General features: G+C 45.0%; 1 protein-coding gene across 14 annotated transcripts in view; it reads right to left on the minus strand.

Moving 5' to 3' along the window:
• kcnma1a (potassium large conductance calcium-activated channel, subfamily M, alpha member 1a) overlaps positions 1-21,397 on the minus strand; it is a 1,094,159-nt gene that overhangs the window by 1,010,864 nt on the left and 61,898 nt on the right. The gene's annotated exons all lie outside the window — the stretch shown is intronic.

Consider the following 21,397-nt stretch of genomic DNA (forward strand, 5'->3'; position numbering starts at 1 on the left):
TTGCCTGTGGAATCTAATTTTTTCAATGAATGTATATAAATAGTAATGCAAAGAGCCATTACTCCCTCACTAGCCTTCTTCAGTGTTCTGGGGTGCATACCAGCTGGGTGTCGAATCACTTAAAAGAACAACTTCTATCACAGAGCTTTGTCAGGATGAACCAATCTGAACACTTGCACCGAGATGGATATTACAAAGTAATTACCAGTATGATAATAATTACTGGTAATTACCAGTCTTTAAGATAATTAGCCAAAAAAACATGGGGCGGGGGGGGGGGGAATGAGGAGGATTTTTCTTTAAAACGCAGCGAGTTGTTGTGAGCTGGAATACACCAAGAAAATAACTTTCAGAAGGGAATTCGATATATATTTAAAGGGGAGAAAATGTGCAGGGCTATGGGGAAAGAGCAGGGGAGTGGGGCTAATTGGAGAGCTTTTTCCAAAGAGCAGGAGCAGGCACGATGGGCCGAATGGCCTCCGTCTGTGCCGTATGATTCTATGATTTGGAGATTGTATTTATGTTTATCAGGAATGGCGTTCTAAGGAAGCTGTCAGGAACGCCATGCTGCGAAAGATCTGCAGCCACACCACTGCAAGGCATCGTACATGTGCTAAACTTCTCCAATTCAGCTTTAAGCAACGAAGATTTTAAAAAATAATGCATTTGATTAGCATCTGTCGCTGCTCTGCCATTAATACAGTATCTTGGAACCAACATATCATGATGACATGGCCCTTTAAAGAATTGATGGGGGTGATTTTGCCGGCGCTCAGGGGTCAGGTTTGGAGGCGGAACTGCTGGCAAAATCAAAAAGATTGGCAGCGGGTCCTGAACCTGTTTCCAATCCATCTTCCCTGGAGTCAGGTCCCGGATTTGCGCAGGGACCCGACTCCTAGCGGCGGGAAGAGGATTATAGCCACTTAACTGCCTGTTAACAGGCAGTTAAGAGGCTTTTTCCAATTTTGACACTTCTACGGCGGTCTTCCCGACGTCGGGAAACCCCGCCAGGGTAAGTGTGGTGTGCTGTAGGTCTACTGTAATGTTTGTGTATAGATGACAGCTGCAGAAGTTGTGTGAAGGATCCAATGGGACACTGGTGAGTTGCAGAGGTAAGAAAATGTTGGGAAAATCATTTTTAATGTGTTTAGAATTTTCTGTACGTGACAAGCTTTGAAGTGTTTGTGTAGTCCCACCTCATTGGGAGAACCTCTCTCACCAGTGACAGATCGCTTCTGTAACCTCACTTGCAGCTGCCATCTGTTTTAGCCTAAGGAACGAGTCACTGGAGAGCCTGGGTGCAAGGGCTCACCTTTGTACAGTGATTGTCAGTGTTTGCAGCACCTCAATGCTGTCAAACACTGAAATAATCATCTGTCAAAAAGAAATGGTGGTGGCCCCGTTAAGAAAACCGGCAGATGACGCATCATCAACTGACGACATCTGATACCGGCTTTCTCTTAATCGGCCAGCAAGCCCGTAGGTCAATTGACGCAAAATAGCATCTGTGCGTCGGATGTCGCTGGGGGCGGGACTAGAACCCAAAAGGCAGCTGACCCGCTCTCAACGCGCCTCTTCAGGTAAGATCCTGGCCTAAGTGTTTATTAAAACATGGTTGGCAAACATTTCTTTTGAGTGGTCAGGACACAAACCAGGCAGCCATTCATTACTTTCATCACAGTAGCTTCTCACATAAGTGACGCAAGACTTACATCAGTACAAGTTTTCCCAGCTACTTTTCCAGAAGACAGTACCCCTTGAATACTTCTATTTCTTCCATCAAAACACATTGGCCCAGAAATTCGGGTCGGGGCTTCCCGCGGGTGCAAGCCCCCGACCTACACTTACCTTGCGCGCCAGCAGTTGAGCTCTGGGCCTGCGTGGAATTCCTCTCCAGTGCCTGGCCCAGAGGCCGGCGCGCTGTGCTGGCGTGTCCCAGGGGCGTAGTTAGTGCGATCCGTCCCCTGGGATCACGTGAGCCATGGGCAGCCAATCGGAGGAGGGAAAAGCCCATTCATAAGATTGACAGAAAGACCTGTCAAAACATATGAATGCTGAGGGCCCAAAACAGTAGTTAACCTTCAAATAATTATTATTATTTTTTTTAAATCACACTTTTTAAATAAACTATAAATTACATTAAATAACTATTTTAAACAATAATTTAAATTTTTGACAAAATTATTAAAAAATGGGGCTAAAAATAAACTTACCTTGCTTTAAAGTATTTAAAAATAACAAACCTGTGGAAAAAATGTTTTAATTTTAATTAATTGACCACTTACCTTTTAAAATGCAGTCCTTACGCCTGGTTTTTACATATCTAAAATCTAAAGACTTACCCTCACGAAAAAAACCTGTAAAAAAACCATAAGTTCAAAGCGCACGCGCAGACTCCCACGTGCACGCGTTCGACTTCTGAACCCCTTCGTTCAGAGGATCGGAAGTGCCGGTTTCCCGCGCATGCAAGGAACCGGCACTTCCATCGGGTCCACGCGTGAGTACCCCGTGCGTACTCACGCGTTGGGACCCGAATTTCTGGGCCAATATTATGAATGTTGGTATCAGCTGTAATGGTCACAGTTCACAGTGGACTCAATCAGGACTGAACTTACACAAAGAGACATCCTCATATATGTGTGTGTAGAAATTGTACATGACACCTTCAATTCCATAAGCATGATGCACTTAGAGAATGTTATCTTTTTTTGTAGCGCACAAAATCTTGAATAATATTTCAGATAAGGCATTTTAAGCATCAGCGGTCACAGGGCAGAGAATCCCCCGACCAATAGCCTCACAATCCTCCAGCCGCAAAAGCCTTTAAATACAATTTTCAAGGGGTCAAGTGCCTCGTTGTTAGTCCAAGACACAAGAAAATGTCAAAAAAAGTTATTGGAACCAACAAAAGGGCAACGGCATTTTAATCGAACCTTTCCCATCTAAAGTGGCCCAAGATGGTCGTTGGTCGTGAAAACGATCACCAGAGTGTGCAGTGTAGGCAAAATAAAATACAGCAAATATAAAAGGACTCTTTCAGCCCGTCACTTTGCCTCCATTACACTGCTTCATCCATATTAGCTTCACTGTCCATAAATTGGGAGGACGGGCTCTCACATCATGTTGAGTGTCTCTCGTCACTTTCAATTACAAAACGGAAAAAGCTATTATAGCACCAAGCACCTCCACCAACACAGCACAGCCACTATCCTATGACAAGTGTTCAGTGGTAAAGTAAGACAGTGAGACTGAATGAAAAAGTATTCAGTGTACCTAAAAAAGCCTTCCTCACACTCGCTCTTTTCATGTCTTGTACTATTTGCTCTTCCAACACAGACATAAGAAACGACAGGATTTTTGCAGGGATGGTACAATGTGAATGGCAAGTCCCCCAAGGAGGATCTGAAGCCTTGGCTGAGCTTCGATAATGAACCACCTGATATCTACTGTACTGGGTATGTCCGTGACTTTTCTAACTCTATTTATCGTCACGCTATTTCTAGTCAGAAATCACAGTACTCTTTCATTATTCTGAAATCATTCACTATACTGAAATACCATTATCAAAGTGTAAATTATAGGCTGCATCCCAAAATGAACAAAACTGTTCAGTTATTCCCCGACTCTGAAAGGAGGGAAGAGAAGGAATTTTTGGGTTGCTGATTTTTGTTTTTACATACACTAGAAGAAACATTGACTTAGAATAAATGTTGTCCACAAAACACAAAACTGAGCTGCATGACAGAAACCTAATTTTTGTTACGCAGCGAGTTGTGATGATGAGCTGGAATGCTCTGCCTGAAAGGGCGGTGGACGCAGATTCAATAGTAACTTTCAAAAGGGAACTGGATATATAGTTAAAAAGGAAAAAATTACAGGGCTATGGGGATAGAGTGGCTCTTTCAGAGAGCCGGCACAGGCACGATGGGCCAAATGGTGCTGTATGATTCTTGATAACCCTTCTATGATCATTTTTAATAGGATTGGGCAGAGTCAACACAGGGTTATGAAAGGGAAATCATGTTAAGACAAATCTGTTGGAGGTTTTTGAGGTTGTAACTAGCAGAATAGATAAGAGGGAACCAGTGGCTGTGGTGTATTTGGATTTTCAGAAGGCATTTGATAAGGTGCCACACAAGAGGTTATTAAACAAAATTAGGGCTCATGGGATTGGGGGTAATATACTAGCATGGATTGAGGATTGGTTAATGGACAGAAAACAGAGATTGGAATAAACGGGTCATTTTCTGGTTGGCAGGCTGTAACTAGTGGGATACCGCAAAGATCAGTGCTTGGGCCTCAGCTATTCACAATCTACATCAATGATTTGGATGAAGGGACCAAATGTAATATATCCAAGTTTGCTGATGATACAAAGCTAGGTGGGAATGTAAGTTCTGAGGATGATGCAAGGAGGCTTCAAGGGGATATAGACAGGCGGTTCGGGAGGATTTAAACTAATTTGGCAGGGGGATGGGAACCTAGGTAGTGGAAAAGAGGGAAGTCATATGAAGTCAGAAATAGATGGTAGAAAGGTGAGAAGCAATAAGCAAAGGAGAGAAACACAAAGGGCCAAACTAATTCATAATGAGAGTGTGAAAAAAGCAAGCCTGAAGGCTTTGTATCTTAATGCTAGAAGCATTAGGAACAAGGTGGATGAATTAGTTGTGGAAATAGAGGTAAACAAGTATGATTTGATTGGGATTACAGAAACGTGGCTGCAGGTTGGGCAAGGCTGGGAACTTAACATCCAGGGATATACAATATTTAGGAAGGATCGGCAAAAAGGTAGGGGAGGTGGGGTAGCATTGCTGGTAAAGGAGGGGATTAATGCAATGGAAAGGAAGGATATTAACTCGGATGAAACGGAATCTGTATGGGTAGAAATGAGAAATAGCAAGGGGAGGAAAACGTTAGTGGGTGTGATATATAGGCCTCCAAATAGTAATATGGAGGTGAGGGAAGGCATAAAAAGGGAAATTAGAGAAGCGTGCGATAAGAGCACAGCTGTCATCATGGGTGACTTTAATTTACATATTGATTGGACTACCCAAATTAGTAAAAATTCTGAGGAGGAGGAATTCCTGGAATGTTTTCGGGACGGTTATCTGGACCAATATGTCGAGGAGCCGACTCGAGATCAGGCCATTTTAGACTGGGTATTGTGCAATGAGAAGGGACTTATCAGCAATCTTCTTGTACGAGGCCCCTTGGGTCAGAGCGATCATAATATGATCGAGCTCTCAGTCGAGATGGAGAGTGAGGAAATTGAATCAGAGACTAAGGTCCAGAACTTAAATAAAGGGAATTACGAGGGTATGAGACGGGAATTGGGTAAGATTGATTGGGTGGTGTTTCTGGGGGGATTGACAGTGGATAGACAATGGCAAGCATTCAAAGATAGAATGGAAGAATTCCAGAACATGTTTATACCGGTTTGGCATAAAAATAAACCTAAAAAGGTGACTCAACCGTGGATAACGAGGGAAATTAGGGACAGCATAAAATCAAAAAAAAGGGCATATCAACTGGCAAAAAAAAGCACCAGACCGGAAGATTGGGGGCAGTACAGGATACAGCAAAAGAGGACAAAGGGATTAATCAGGAAGGGGAAAATAGAATACGAAAGTAAACTTGCAGCAAACATAAAGACAGACTGCAAAAGCTTTTATCGGTATATCAGGAGGAAAAGACTGGTAAAATCCCAAGTCGGTCCCTTGCAGTCCGATTCGGGAGAATATATAATGGAGAATAAGGAAATGGCAGACCAATTAAACTCATACTTTGGTTCTGTATTCACAAAGGAGGACACAAATAACCTCCCAGGAATATCGGCAAACATAGGGACTAATGAGAGGGAGGAGCTGACAGAAATTAGTATCTCTAGGGATATGGTGTTGGGTAAGTTGAGGGGACTGAAGGCCGACAAATCCCCGGGGCCTGATAAACTACATCCTAGGGTACTTAAGGAGGTGGCCCTGGAGATAGCAGATGCTCTAAGGATCATCTTCCGGAACTCCATTGACTCGGGAACAGTACCCGTGGATTGGAGGGTAGCTAATGTTACCCCAATATTTAAAAAGGGGGGTAGAGAGAAAGCAGGGAATTATAGACCAGTAAGCCTTACATCGGTTGTGGGCAAAATGCTAGAGTCCATTATTAAGGATAAAATAGCGGAGCACTTGACAAATGGGGAAAGGATCGGACAGAGTCAACATGGATTTACAAAGGGTAAATCGTGTTTGACTAATCTGCTGGAATTTTTTGAGGAAGTAACTGGTAAAATAGATGGGGGAGAGCCAGTGGATGTGGTGTACCTTGACTTCCAGAAAGCCTTCGATAAGGTTCCACACAAAAGATTATCATGCAAAATTAAGGCTCATGGGATTGGGGGCAAAGTATTAACGTGGATAGAGAACTGGCTGGCGGATAGAAAACAGAGAGTTGGAATAAACGGCTCGTTTTCGGAGTGGCAGGCAGTGACCAGCGGGGTGCCGCAAGGATCTGTCCTGGGACCCCAGCTGTTCACAATATATATAAATTATCTGGATCAGGGAATTGGATGCAATATTTCCAAATTCGCTGACGACACTAAACTAGGAGGAGGGGTGGGCTCTGATGAGGATGTCAGGAGGCTACAGTGCGATTTGGACAGGTTGGGGGAATGGGCGGATACGTGGCAGATGCACTATAATGTGGATAAATGCGAGGTTATCCACTTTGGGGGTAAAAACAGGAGGGTAGATTATTATCTAAATGGCAATAGATTGGGAGATGGGGAAGTGCAGAGGGACCTGGGTGTTCTTGTGCACCAGTCACTGAAGGAGAGCATGCAGGTGCAACAGGCGATTAAGAAGGCAAATGGTATGTTGGCCTTCATATCAAGGGGGTTCGAGTATAGGAATAGGGATACCTTACTACAGCTGTACAAGGTGCTGGTGAGACCGCATCTGGAGTATTGTGTACAGTTTTGGTCGCCCCATCTGCGGAAGGATGTTCTTGCCATGGAAAGAGTGCAATGGCGATTCACCAGGCTGATACCTGGAATGGCGGGAATGACCTACGAAGAGAGATTAAATAGTTTGGGCTTGTACTCACTGGAGTTTAGAAGATTGAGAGGGGATCTCATCGAAACATATAAAATTATGGCAGGCCTGGACAGGCTGAATTCAGAGAGAATGTTTCCAATGGCCGGGGAGCACAGAACCAGGGGCCACAGTCTAAAAATAGCGGGCAAATCATTTAAAACAGAGATGAAGAAGAATTTCTTCACTCAAAGAGTGGTGAGCCTGTGGAATTCCCTGCCACAGAGGGCTGTGAAGGCTAATTCAATAAATATTTTCAAGAGAGAATTGGATATATTTCTGAAGGCTAAGGGGATTAAGGGTTACGGAGAAAAGGCGGGGACGGGGTACTGAACTGGTAAGATCAGCTATGATCTCAGACGAAGATCAGCCATGATCTCATTGAATGGCGGAGCAGGCTCGAAGGGCCGAATGGCCTACTCCTGTTCCTATCTCTATGTTTCTATGTTTCTATGTAAATGAGTGGGCAAGAACATGGCAAATGGAATATAATGTGAAGTTATCCACTCTGGTAGGAAAAATAGAAAAGCAGAGTATTTTTTAAATGGTGAGAGATTAGGAAATGTTGGTGTTCAGAGGGACCTGGGTGTCCTTGTACACGAATCACTGAAAGTTAACAGGCAGGTTACAGCAAGCAATTAGGAAAGCAAATTGTATGTTGGCCTTTATTACAAGAGGATTTGAGTACAAGAGTAATGACATCTTACTGCAATTATATAGGGCCCTGGTGAGACCACACCTGGAGTATTGTGTACAGTTTTGGTCTCCTTACCTAAGGAAGGATATACTTGCCATAGAGGGAGTGCAACGAAGGTTCACCAGACTGGTTCCTGGGAGGGGGGATTGTCCTATGAGGAGAGATTGAGTAGACTATGCCTATATTCTCTAGAGTTTAGAAGGATGAGAGGTGATCTCATTGAAACATGCAAAATTCTTACAGGCCTTGACAGGGTAGATACAGGGAGGATGTTTCCCCTGGCTGGGGAGTCTAGAACCAGGGGTCACAGTCTCAGAATAAGGGGTCGGCCATTTAGGACTGAGATGAGGAGACATTTCTTCACTCAGAGGGTGGTGAATCTTTGGAATTCTCTTCCCCATAGGGCTGTGGAGGCTCAGTCGTTGAGTATATTCAAGACAGAGATCGATAGATTTTTGAATATTAAGGGAATCAAGTGATATGGGGATAGTACAGGAAAGTGGAGATGCGGTAGAAGATCAGCCATGATCTTATTGAATGGCGGAACAGGCTCGAAGGGCTAAATGGCCGACTCCTGCTCCTATTTCTTAAACGCCATCGTATAAGTCTACTATTTTTCCTTGTTGTTTCTGCATAAATTCTACACCAAGCATCAACAGAACTCTAGGCTGTTTCTACAATTTCCCCACACAGTTTCTAATTTCAGCTAGGCCATGTGTAGTGTGAGTCAAAGCAGAGGCTAAACAGAGAGAAAGCATTCACCCCTTTCTTGAATTGTCTTTTGGCAGGTTCGAGATTTGAGAGATAGGAATGAAACTGCCAACCACAATAATGCAAAGGAGTAAATATTTCAGATGAAGTTCCAACTGCAATCCAAATAGTTTGAATTTTCTGGATCAGGATATCTAGATTCAGATCTTAATTTCAGACTTTCTGAAATCCATATTCATTTGAACTGGTTGAATTCTGAAAATCGAAATCTGAAAATTTACAAATTAGACAATGGAGATTATCTGTAATTTGGGTATAATAACTGAATCTAGTTTGGCTTGGCAATATTAACTTCATCCAAAACCCCTCATTCCTCCATTACCGGGTCATGCCCTGTCCCCAAACTAGTTTTCTCCGACAACTCGGGTTCCAATCTGGTGCCTAAATTAACCATTTCCTTTTTTCCATCTGACCAACCTAACCTTGCTCAAGACTGCTGAAAAAGGTACAAAAATGCCAAAGAGTATCAAATGTTCAATGAAGTTGTTAACTATTTTCAAAATACGCACAATCACACACAAATTAGCCAGCATAACATCTTCATACATCTTCCCCATTACTGTGGCACCAGTGGCCGCGATTTCTCCAAGCGGCTCCAGCCCTCTGTCCAAAACGATTTTCCCCTGATTGGGCTTGTTAAGCCCGCCCAGCGTGTTTGCCAGCCAATTGAAGGAAGTGGGTCTGATGGCGTCACTTGATGACACGTCATCAGCCGGTTTCTTTAAAGGGGCCATGTCCAAATTGATTTTTTGACAGTTGTGCTGTCGGTGTTCTGCAGCATTGAGGTGCTGCAAACACTGACAAGCACTGCACAGAGGTGCACGGCTGCACCCAGGTTCTCCCATGACTCCCTCCATATACTTATGGAGGGAGTCACAGCACGCAGGGAGGTCCTCTTTCCTTCGCATGGGCGGAAGAGACCTCTCCAGGAGATCAACGCACTCTGGTTGCACATTGCACAGGAGGGCACAAGCAGGGGTGTCGTCAGGAGGACCAGGCTGCAGTGGCGCAAACCTTTCAATGATCTCAGTAGATCACGAAATGTTACTGCAAAGCCACACTCAACTTCATCCTGCTGTGCCACGCATCACATCCCCCTCACTTTGACTTCCCTACGCAACTCCTGCACACCAACTTACCTTGCACCTCCAATATCTATCTACATTATCACTTCCACATCTCACGAGCCACCCCTCACACTCACCCTCATCCTGGTCCAATCATACCAACTAACAACACACAAGGGTAGGCACTTGGGTGTTATCGCCAATGTTCATGTGAAGTTTTTGTTAATGTACTGTCAGACACTGAAACCTTTATTTTCAACACTTTGCGTTTTTGGACGATTTATGTGCACCTTTGGAAGTGGCTTAGTGAGTTGCAGTGAATGGTGAGACATAACAGTACCCCCTGCAATGGCGATGAGAAAGAAAGGAATGGCTTGGGCATTGTAAGGATGCTTTATGGTGTTGGTGTGAGGTGGTGCCAACCTGGTGCATCATGTGGCAGCCAGGGTGTACAGCATCAAGTGAAGTAAATGTGGCCATGGTGAGGCCATCCCTGGCTTCCCGAGCAGCAATTGGTCGGATGTTGATGCCCTGTGTAGGGGAGAAGGTTGGTATTGTTGTTGGTGCTGCTGGTGTGCCTGGTGCTGCTGGTGTGCCTGGTGCTGCTGGTGTGGGGGCTGACTGTGGTGGGATTCTGAGGACCAATGTGAGATAGTTTCAAGGGCACCAATGCTGATGTAATAGATGGCAGGTGAAGCTGAGATGACAGAAGCGATCTGTCAATGGTGAGAGAGGTTGTTCCAATGAGGTGACACTGGATAGAGAGTTTACTCCAAACACTTGCAACCTGCATAAAGCTCAATCCGTCTTCCAAATGCAGTAAGCAACAGCATCTGAGCTTGGAAAGTGAATAGCTGTGAGATCGGAGCTTTTATAGTACATTTTCAGCTGTTAAGTAATGAGATGTGCTCATACAACTCCCGACCTGCTTGCCTGACGTGATCCCCGAGCAGTGTGGACCCTGTGGGCGACCTTGTAGAATGTAAAGGTGAGCTGAAAATACTTCTTAATGGGCTGTTAACAAGGTCATAATGACCTGAATTGCCTTCTCCGGCGCTGTGTGTCGGGTCTGTTCAGCGCCGACAGACCCGACATCTGGGAAAGGCGGGTGGCGGCGGGTTGACAGCGGGATGCCGACGCTATCAAAAAAAGTTTCCCACCCGACTCGCCACCAAACACGCCCGCTGACCCCCAAAAAAATTCCCCCCAGAATCTTTCATAGGCATTATCCGCTGGACATTTTTCTGGTTAATAACGTTCTTTATTCACACAAATACATGTGATGGATGCTCACAGTATGGACAGCCCAATTTATTAGCTCAGCATGGAAACTATGTGATGTAAGAAAAAGGAGACTTACCATCAAGTAACTTTAAAGTAAGCTTTAAGTAACTTATAAACACACTATATACAAGAGAGGTCTTTACCATGCCTCTGGTAGAAGCCTCTTACAATACTGAACAGACCAGTATTTATACCAGTCCAACAGGAAGTGACATTTACAGGAAGTGAGGTATGTACACAGTTCATAGTTCATAGTTCATAGTTCACAGGAAGTGATGACATAACTTCCCGGAAGTTAGCATTTTTATCACATTCTTCCCTCCTGCAGGATTAGGAGGCTGTGGTCTACCTTTTGGTCCGCAGCCGCCGAACAAGGAAGAGTCGCACCCGTTTGGATTCCCGTCGTAGAAGGTCGCTGGTCCGCTTACATGCGGTTGGCCATTGGTCAGAGTCTGTGTGGCCTGGATTGCCCTGTGAAGGGTCGGGGAGATCATGGCTTCGAGTACGAGCCCCAATAGGTTCAAAGTCGGTCTGCCTCTGTTCAGAGGGAGGGGCAGAGCTGGTCTGTGGCGGATCAGTACATTCATGCGCGGTACTGGGAGGGTCGCAACCTTGAGCACGGGGTTCTACCGGCACCAAGCTAGTTGGTGTCCGATCAGGATCCTGGAGAGGGGTACCCGATAGGTCCCAAGAGTTTCCTGGTGAAATGCCATCACCCGATGTCCCACTTGGTCCTGGTGGGCAGGGAGCCAGATCCCGTAATGATACGGTAGATTCTCGGCCGTCGGAATATCGTATGTTTGCATAGGTGGGGTTGGCATCGGTTAGTTCGACCTCGTCTACAAGAGGGTCATTTTTAGACGTCCGAACGTATCTTCGGAGTAATACCGGTCCAGGAGTAGTTAGCCATGACGGGAGTGATGTTCCATGAGATGAGCGACGCTGGAATCCAAAGAACCGCTCATGAGGTGTAGTATTTGTGGCTGTAGAAAGCAGGGACCGTATAGAGTGCAATGCATCCGGAAGCACTGTTTCCCATTGCTGGTCTGGTAGGCCCCGAGATCTTAAAGCGAGACGTACGGAATTCCAGATGATACCGTTATACCTCTCTACCTGCCCATTTCCGATGGGATGGTATGGTGTTGTTTTGCTTGTAGCAATTCCCCGTTCTGAGAGGTAGTCCTTGAGTTCCCTTGACATAAAGGATGGACCCCGATCTGAGTGAATATAAGCCGGCATGCCACAGAGAGAAAATACCTGCTCAAGGCAGCAGATTACTGTGGACGCCAGCATATTGGAGCAGGGGAAGGCAAACGGAAAACGTGAATATTCGTCGATCATGGTGAGCAAATATGTGTTCCGAGTTGAAGAGGGCACTGGGCCCTTAAAATCGATGCTAAGTCGTTGCATCGGTTGGGTTGCATGTATGAGTATACCATCTGAGGGGCGGAAGAACTGAGGTTTTAATTCCGCACAAAGCCGGCATTCTGAGCATATTTTTTTTACATCTCCAGTGGAAAAAGGGAGATTCCGTGATCGTACGAAATGTAGCATGCGCGTAACGCCAGGATGACACAAACCATTGTGGACATCCATGAGAGTGGAGGATGACATAGTGGAGCAGAATGCCCGTGTGAGGGTGTCCGGGGCCACATTCTCCTTGCCAGGCCGATAGAGAATGGTATAACCAAAAGAGGCCAGTTCCATCCTCCAAAGTTGTATTTTATTATTCTTAATTTTGGTTCGTTTTCGATTATCGAGCATGAAGGCGACTGATCGTTGGTCCGTGATCAATGTAAAGTGCTGGCGAGCTAGAAAATGGTTCCACTTCCGTACTGCCTCTATGATGGCTGTGGCTTCTTTCTCAACCGGAGGATAATGTAGCTCGGCACCTTGTAAGGTCCTGGACATAAATGCTACAGGACGACCTTCCTGATTCAGAGTAGCCGAGATCGCCACCTCCGAGGCATCACATTCAACCACGAAAGGGAGATTCTCATCGATGGAGTGAAGAGCCGCTTTCTCCAACTGTTTTTTGAGAAGGTTAAAGGCTGCAACAGCCGCTGTTCCCAGTGGAAATGATCTAGCATGCAGCAAGGGTTGGATTTTGTCCGAAAAATGAGGAATCCATTTAGCGTAGTATGCAAACAGACCGAGAGCCCGACGTAAAGAAGCCGGATTCTTAGGTGACGGGAGCTCTTGGAGCGGGCGAAGTCTTTCTGGGTCTGGCTTAATGATACCATTGCCTACGCAGTAGCCAAGGATGTTGATGGTCGGTTGCGACTCAACAGATTTGGATTCATTCAGGGTCAAATTACGGCGATGGAGGGCATCCCGAAATTTTTGGAGGTTGGAGTCGTGTTCCTGTTGATCGTGACCTGCAATGGTAATGTTATCAAGATAGGGAAAAGTGTCCCTTAGGTTTTCCTGCTTAACCAGGCCATCCATTGCCCGTTGAAAGACAGCCACTCCATTAGTAACCCCGAATGGGAGGCGACGAAATTGGTACAGCCGTCCATTAGCCTCAAAGGCTGTGTACTGCTTATCTGAGACCTTCAAGGGTAACTGATGATAGGCACTTTTTAAATCGTAAGTTGAGAACACTTTGTATTCGGCCAGTTTATTAACCATATCATCAATGCGTGGCAATGGGTAGGCGTCCAAGTCGGTATATTGATTGATGGTTTGCGAATAATCGATGCATAGTCGCTGTTTGTGAGGTTTTAGAGGGTTCTTGACAATGACGACTTGAGCCCGCCAGGGCGACGAACATGGTTCAATGATATCCTCTGCTAGAAGTCGAGAGATTTCAGCCGCAATAAAAGATTGGTCTCCCTGATTAAAGCGCCGTGATTTCGTTATTATCGGTTGGCATTGAGGCGGAATACTGGCAAATAATGAGGGTTCATCAAGTGAAGCTGCTGATAATGCACAAAATGGTAATTTAGATGGTATATTAGAAATAGTAAGTCCGGGTTTGGATCCACCAAACTCAATGGTGAGTTTCTTATGCTGTTTTTGGAAGTCCAGCCCTAAGAGGAGATCACTACATAGGTCTTTGAGCACTGAAAGTCGGGTGGAGGGATACATACGACCATGAAGTGTCATATCAACAACACAAAAGCCGGAGATTCTGGTATTAAGTGATGACTGGGCCATCGCAATTGCCTGGTCCGATGGGAAGACATGTAGTTTCAATTTCGCAACAATCTGTTCCTTAATGAAACTATCAGTACTTCCTGAGTCAATTAAGGCATCTAAGGTATGCCCTTTAATTGAAATTTTTGTGGCTGCCTGAGACAGGTTCTGTGGGCAAGCAGCTGTAATTGGTGTCGTTGCACAGAGAGTGGCTAAAACTCTCGGTGTGCTTCTTCGGGAGAGAGCTCGAGAGGAAGCTTGATAGGTCCTAGCTGGAGCATCTTGATAGGCCCTAATTGGGGCAGTTCGGTAGGCCTTAGCTGGATTGGCCCTCGTAGAGGCCCTTGATAGGCAAACTTTAGCAAAGTGTCCTTTTTTCCCGCAATAACTGCAGATTGCATTGCGAGCAGGGCAGGTTTTCCTAGGGTGAAAAGCATCTCCACAAAAGAAGCATTCCTTCCTAGATTGCCAAGAGGCTGCTAAAGTGGGGTCGTCCTCCTCTTCTTCATCAGAATTATCAGAATTAGATTCCCCCATGATAGGGTTCACCTGAGACCGCTTGAATTGTCTGGTTGCAGCTACAGCAGCAGATCGAGATCTGGGCAGCTGATAGAGGTCTGCATTTCTCTTTGCCAAATCCAGTGAACAAGCTAGTTCAAAAGCTTTTTGTAGCTCAAGTGTTTTACTTTCTAGTAGACGCTGGCGTATAAATGGAGAGGCAATCCCGCAGATGAAAGCATCACGAATAATTTCTTGGCGGTACAGCTCAGCTGAGGCTGCCTGAAAGTTACAATCTACGCTGAGCCTGCGAAGTTCTTGCAGGAATTCGTCAATTGATTCCCCTGGCCCTTGTCGGGCTGTGGCCAGTAGATGTCTAGCATAGACCTCATTTGGGGTCTTCGCATACAGTTTCTTAAGTGCCCGAATCACCTCTTCGTAATTATCCCAGTCATCAACATATTCGAACACTTTTGGGGTCACATAATTGACAAGTATCTTCAATTTAGCAGGAGCATCCACTTTACATTCATCCAGAAAATTCTCAAAAGTACGATACCAATGCTTCCATACCCTGCCAGCTGCTGGTGTATTCGGGTCCAAGTCCAGACGAATAGGTCTAAGGATTTTCTCCATGATGGGTGGTTCCCTGGATCCTTAACTTCCGAGTTTGTCTGAAGGTCTAGTATTTGTCAGTGTAAATACTAAGTTACTTAAATTGATGTAAGAAAAAGGAGACTTACCATCAAGTAACTTTAAAGTAAGCTTTAAGTAACTTATAAACACACTATATACAAGAGAGGTCTTTACCATGCCTCTGGTAGAAGCCTCTTACAATACTGAACAGACCAGTATTTATACCAGTCCAACAGGAAGTGACATTTACAGGAAGTGAGGTATGTACACAGTTCATAGTTCATAGTTCATAGTTCACAGGAAGTGATGACATAACTTCCCGGAAGTTAGCATTTTTATCACACTATGATTACTAATTTCTATTACAACTGCAATATTAAACTTTCTTTAAGAACGTAACCCATCGATAAGGCTGACTAAATACTGCATGACCAGTTGAAAGAGCATCTGGAGAATTTACACAGTGTGCTTCAGATACTGAGTACTTGCCAGTTCTACCAGCCAGCCACCATTACCAGATAGCAGTCCTCCAGCACAGGAGGACACCCCCTCAGGCAATACGGTTTGGTGCAGAAATTGTATCTATGTGCAGCAGATGAAGCAGAAATACGTATTTCCTTGGAGTTCAGGGTTGGAGATGCCATTCATGGACAAAACCAACAATGTAGCAGTGTCCGTCTTAAACAGTGATTAAGCCAGACATGACCTTTGGGTTGTTTGATGCCATTTATCTCATGGGTTAAGCTGTCTAATATCCCTGATCAATGGGGGTTTTTGTGTCCTGTTTGCTATGTAAACTAGTGCTTCGGGATCGAGTGGTTTTTGTGGTCTTTTCTGTTTGCAGGTATCACATATCATTAGATGGTTTTTAGACCGGTCTTCATATTCATTTTCTTTTAACTTGATTTTTCTCGTGTCTAATATTCAGTCCTATCCTTCTCTTTATAGTTAGTTGTTCTGCAGTTATATACAAAACTGACAATGCACCTTCACGAGCTCCACTGGCTTATAATACTCCTGTGAAGTGCTTTGGAACATCCTGAGGTTGTTGAAGGTGCTGTATAAATGCAAGTCTTTCTTCATTGCGATTTCTTAATAATTTTATTAGAAATTCTGAAAAACAGAAATTCTGTTCATCAAAGTTCACGTACAAATGCTTATTGTGCTCCTGCTATGTTCCTGTGTAAACAAGTTATCGCCTGTGTAAAAACAGCAAACACAGCAGCGTAGTACAAGTGCATTCGAGTTATGCGAGCTATTTCAGTTGAAATTATCTTAATGGACTGGGGAAGGGTACTTCTTGTCTGTACTGCTTCAGAGGCTACAGAATGATCTCAAAGCACTGTCTTGTTGGAGGTCCTTATCTGAGAAAGGATGTTCTTGCCATGGAGAGAGTGCAGCGAAGATTCACCAGACTGATACCTGGGATGGCAGGAATAACGTATGAGGAGAGATTGGGTCGATTAGGCTTATATTCGCTAGAGTTTAGAAGAATGAGAGGGGATCTCATTGAAACTTATAAAATTCTAACAGGACTAGACAGACTAGGTGCAGGAACGATGTTCCCGATGGCGGGGGAGTCCAGAACCAGGGGTCACAGTCTAAGGATAAGGGGTAAGCCATTTAGGACAGAGATGAGGAGGAATTTCTTCACCCAGAGAGTGGTGAACCTGTGGAATTCTCTGCCACCGAAGGCGGTTGAGGCCAATTCATTAAATATATTCAAGGAGTTGGATATATTTCTTAAGGCTAAAGGGATCAAGGGATATGGGGAGAAGGCAGGGACAGGGTACTGAATTTGGATGATCAGCCATGATCTCATTAAATGGCAGAGCGGGCTCGAGGGGCCGAATGGCCTACTCCTGCTCCTATCTTCTATGTTTCTATGTATAAACCCTTCTGTAATGCATTACAGATTTCACAAGCCTTTGTGAAGCAGGACCATCTCGGATACAAACCGAGAAGCAGCAGGAAGTACAAGTAAATTCGAGGCTCGTAATTAATTCATATAATAAAAACAGAAAATGCTGGAAATACTCAGCAGGTCAGGCAGCATCTGTGATGAAAAGTCATCAACCTAAAACGTTAACTCTGTTTCTCTCTCCATAGATGCTGCCTGGCCTGCTGAGTATTTCCATCATTTTCTGTTTTTATTTCAGATTTCCAGCCTCCGCAGTGTTTTGCTTTTGAATGAATTCCTATAGCTTCCTCTTCAAAGGGCCAAGAGAAAACAGCAAGTGCCATTATCCAAAGCTTTTATTATTCTACTTACTTATATGGCAGCATGTGTAATTCTTGATGGTAAAATCACAGAATGTGCAGCACAGAAACAGACCATTCGGCCCAACTGGTCCATGCTGGTGGTAATGCTCCACACGAGCCTCCTCCCACCCCTCTTCATCAAACCCCATCAGCACAACTTCCTACAAAAGGCAAAATACTGCAGAGGCTGGAAATCTGAAATATAAACAGAAAATGCTGGAAATGCTCTGGTCCGGGTTCTACTCCTTTCTCTCTCATGTGTTTATCCAGCTTCCCCTTAAATGCATCTGGACAGATTCTTTATTTATGGCTTATGAGACATTAGTCGGTCATCAGCGAACAACTTAATTCCTATCATTTAACAAGGAAGCAAAGATTAATTTGAGTGGCAAGAACCCTCCCACTTGGAAGGTGTATTCAGCCTGGTTTTATACACCGTTTCCTGTTGCTTGATAGAATTCAGATGGGTTCCCAATCCAGTCAGATGAAGCAGCTGTGACTGGTGAGCATCTTCAGAACAACTTCAACCCACTAATTCTCATGTAATTTGGCAGTTATATAACCCTACAATCAACATTCAAACCTTCAGGTGGATGCCAGAGTTTCAAGGTGTGCTACCAATCCCTTAAGTTATTCTTTTGTGACGAATTAACTTGCGTCCTGATGTAAAAAGACTACAAAGCACTTGGTTTGAGTATAAAACAAGGCTTTAATCAACTGTTTCACAACCATGAGATTCTAGTTACGTCACTAGTTCCTGGTTACAGAAACATCCTGAGCAAGCTGGGCCCACGCCCGAGTATTTATACTCCTTGGATGGCGCCACCAGCTGGCCGCCCAGTGTTACTTCATGAGTCATGATAAGATTCATGACACGTCCCAAAGCATTCTACTGTCAGGCTGGAAAATAGTTACCCTGAACCACAAGCTGATGCTAATTACTCCCATCCCCTTATCTCAAAGATAAAGAGATTTGTAGACAATAAACTTATCAACAGTTTCAACCAGGTACCATGGTTCAGTTGGTAGCACTCTCTCACCTCCAAGTCAGAAAGTTGTGGGTTCAACTCCCCACTCGAGACTTGAGCACAAAATCTAGGCTGACACTCCCAGTGCAGTACTGAGGGAGCGCTGCACTGTCGGAGGTGCTGTCTTTCGGGTGAAACCTTAAACCAAGGCCCTGTCTGCTCTCTCAGGTGGACGTAAAAGATCCCACGGCACTATTTCGAAGAAGAGCAGGGGAGTTCTCCCCGGTGTCCTGGCCAATATTTATCCCTCAATCATCACTAAAACAGATTATCTGGTCATTATCACGTTGCTGTTTGTGGGAGCTTGCTGTGCGCAAATTGGCTGCCGCGTTTCCTACATTACAACAGTGACTACACTTCAAAAAGTACTTCATTGGCTGTAAAGCGCTTTGGGGCGTCCAGTGGGTCGTGAAAGGCGCTATAGAAATGCAAGTCTTTCTTTTCCTTTTACTGCCTGAATTCACTCAACACGTTTGGTTTGCATTAAACTAAAGTTGTAGAAACTTTACATCCAGCCTGAAAAAAGGGGCAGTTGAATATCTGGTGGGGCCTTGTGCACCCACTTGCCCACCTGAATCAACTTTCAGGCAGGCCTTCAAATGGGCACCCAGCCTAAAATAGGCACGAGGCTGTTTAAATATGCAAATCGGGGTCCTCCGACTGTTATATGATCCCGATTGCAACTTTCAAACAGAAATGGGTGAAGCATCCCAGTCCCACTTTCTCCAGGTGCGGAGAGGCCGAATTGGCAATCGTTAAAGGGACCTTTTGGAGGCCTCTCCCAAAATATAAAAGTTTAAAAAAAACGTTTTTGTGGGAACAACAGGAGTGTGAATGCTCCTCCGGCCCCCACAAAAATCTTCTGGCCCAATGCTGAACTATTCTCCCACCACGCCGCCCCCCCCGCCCCACCGCCCCCCCTCCACGAGGCGCAGGACTTATATCGTGCCATTCCCAAAAATCTCCTCAGTGGTCTTAAGCAATAAAAAAAAACACAATTGTCTGCGCCAATATCTGTCGGTTCTATTGCAGAGCTGTGTATATAACTTGCAGAGCCTGTGTCGGTTGGTCTCTCGCAGGACAACACTGATCCACGTCTCGTGTCCTACCCAAACAATCTCTAGAAATCTTATTCCAAAACTGAAACCTTTATGTACGCAGATTGTGCACAGATGCATCTGTTGTGTCTGATGTCCTTGAGAGATTACTCTAATGAGAATTCCAAGGGTTTGCAGATGCACCAGGATTTAACACCATGGGGACTTTTGGGGACTTTCAGGTTAATTGATTTCCCAAAGCACATATTGATTATGGTTGAATAAATCCTATCGAATTCATTAGCTCCTGATATCAAACAATCCTGGCTTTAGGGAGGCGAGGAGCAAGAGGAGGAGTCAGGCACAATGTTTGCACCTAAAGGGCAATAGATTTAAGGAATAAGTTACCAGCGACTATTCAAACAGAGGCATATGGCATTAGCTAGACGGAGCACAGAGGCAAGTCAGACAGGGAGGATTGTAACAGCCCGCTCGATTCTCCTCCCATTCATCTCAAATCAAAGAGAAAACAGGTAGGGTCTGCTTCAAGCATTTGGTCCTGCCAGCCCGATTTTCCTCTCTACTCTCCAGCAGGCCATGATTAACACACAGGCAGGAAAGACGAAAACCTAGCACAGATACTACAAAGAGGCAATTGGATTTGTTTACGGGGACAGAAGAGCTTGAGGGGGAGGGGGGCGGGGACTACTGAAATGGTACTACGTGGCATTGATACCAAGGACTGGATTTTGTCAATGGGGACCTTTTGGAGGCGGGACTCCCACTTGTGTTTTAGCCCCGCCTCCATCGACTTGTGGCCAACCCACACTATTTTCCCTTGATTGACCTTGTTAAGCCCACCCAGCGGGTTTAGCAGGCCAATTAAGGGGAAGCCAGTGACAGAACATCAGCGTATGACATTTCATCTGTCAAAAATTTTTGACAGATGAATTGTCATCATTTGACAGCTCTGCGAAGCTGTCAAAAACTGACATTCTCTGTAGTTTGATGAGTTCTTGAATTCAAGACTCATCAAACCTCTTTCTTTAGCAGAAATCAGATGATAGTTGCACTGGAGAATGCAGCAGCCATTCTGTCATCTCTACCGCGGAGGTGCGAGACTCTCCGCATACACACCGACTGAAGCCTGCAGGATGAAACAAAGGTAAGAAAACTTTTTCTAACACTTTCCACTCACATACTCACCTCTCCACACTTGCGCTCATCACTTACCTTCACAGTGCACTTTTGCACCCCGCAGACCCACTGCTCGCCTCGGTGACCCTGGCGGGGTTCGCAGCCTTTGGGAAGCTCGCACTTGTGTGGGTAAAATGGGGATAATCCTCTTATCCGCCTGTTAACTACCTGTTAACAGGCAAGTAAATGGCTGTAATCCCCTTCCCGCCTCCAAGGAGACGGGACCCGGCGCGGGTCGGCTACCCGCCTCCTGGCAAGATGGCATGGAGGCGGGTTGGGGAGGCAGGATGGGCACCCGCCCCCAGATTCTGCCTTTTTCCTGGCAATCCCGCCTCCCCAGGGCTGGCAAAATCGCCCCCAAATCACAAAGGCCGGTCTCAAAAGCCTCTCCCTGTTCCTAAAAATGGACTAACGTAATTTTATTACAATTCTCTCTCATTGTATCTGCATCGTAATATTTCATTGCAACCACGCATTGTTTTGTTCATTAATCACCATTATTAACTGTGTTCCCTCCTCGTCTCACTGACAGGATTAGGTTGAAACTGCTTGTTTCAGCTAAACCTTGCAGAAATATTTTCAATAACTAACTGGTCATTTTGTACTATCAGTGGAACATTACCTGTCAATCTACTGCACAATAATCATAGAAACATAGAAAAATAGGAGCAGGAGTCGGCCATTCGGCCCTTCGAGT

This window comes from Somniosus microcephalus, chromosome 29, assembly GCF_052327205.1.
Source record: "Somniosus microcephalus isolate GS21.2 chromosome 29, FLI_Smic_1.0, whole genome shotgun sequence".
In the NCBI taxonomy this organism is placed as follows: Eukaryota; Metazoa; Chordata; class Chondrichthyes; order Squaliformes; family Somniosidae; genus Somniosus; species Somniosus microcephalus.